Raw genomic sequence first — 1,257 nt, forward strand, 5'->3', positions numbered from 1 at the left:
TATGCTATACATATAGATATGAAAAACGAGTGGTTTTATATAAGAAAAAGTGTAAGTAACCACTTTAAAAGTCCATTATATGTATATTCGTGGCATTTCCGCCACACTTCCGGTATCGGAGTCTCGGGCGCGTCACTTCCGCCCCACTTCCGGATCGGTACTGCGCATGTGCGCGCTGTTGACTGGTGTTTTCACTGGAGCTCAAAGTTTCCCAACAGTTTCATTCACTGCTGCGGCGGCCATTTTACGTTAGATATCCCTATGCAGTTTATAGTGGCGGTCATTTTGTTGTAGCTTGCTGTGACCATAATATGGGACATATTTCATTGTTCACATGCGGTTTCCATGGAGATTGAGGAAAGAGAGAAAACTCGATTTAGTCTTTTGTAAACAAACGGTTATTAGTGTCATTCTTAGTACATTGGGTCAGAATGGGTATATATAAAGGTAATATGAATTCAGTTAGAGCATATATCCTAAATATGTATATAATTAAAAAGGAAAAAAATGAATATTTAAAGAATTTAAAAAGGGGGATATTATATGAAAAATATGTCTAGAAAATAATTGTATAGAAATGAATAGGTCAATATAGATAAACATATTCTTGTGAATATATATATCATATACAAACATGAGCTTGTGAATATATATATCATATACAAACATGAGATTTAAAGTTTCTAAATAAATAGTACTTTTAAAGTGAAGGTGCCATGCTGATTACGATTATTAATCCAGTAATATAGTGATTATGACCATCAATTACTGTGCCACCTAAGGTCTATGCAGTGTATTAGTGCATATATACCTTGTCTAGGACATAGAGACCGCTCATTTGGTATTTCGGGTTTCGTTTACAGTACCTGATCTTCCCAGGTGGTCTCCCTTGCTGGTACTGATCAGGCCCAACACTGCTTCGCTTCCAAGTTCGGTCGAGATTGGGCCTTTCCAGTGTGGTTTGACTGTAGAGAAGTTCTTTAACCGTGCCTATATCGTCCTCTAATGTATTAAAATATAGACTGTAATAAGGTGATTTATTAACCGAGCCTGTGTCTTAGGGTGGTAGTAAATTATGATAAAAACTGAAATATGGTGATTAATTAACCGTAACTGTCTTAGGGTGTGGTGTTGTGATACGGGATAGAATCATTAGTGGGGAGTGAGTGGTGAAGAAAGTGGGGTAAGGGAATTAGGATGGGGTAGGTAATACTGTACATTCTCCATTACACGATTTCTTCATAAAAACGGAGCAAT

At 36.9% G+C, this 1,257-nt stretch overlaps 1 pseudogene; it reads right to left on the bottom strand.

The window, feature by feature from the left end:
* Positions 1–854: 854 nt before the first annotated feature.
* On the bottom strand, positions 855–973 carry LOC134931553 (5S ribosomal RNA; annotated as a pseudogene).
* Between the last annotated feature and the right edge of the window lie 284 nt (positions 974–1,257).

The sequence above is a fragment of the Pseudophryne corroboree genome, chromosome 5 (assembly GCF_028390025.1).
Source record: "Pseudophryne corroboree isolate aPseCor3 chromosome 5, aPseCor3.hap2, whole genome shotgun sequence".
NCBI classification, from domain to species: domain Eukaryota; kingdom Metazoa; phylum Chordata; class Amphibia; order Anura; family Myobatrachidae; genus Pseudophryne; species Pseudophryne corroboree.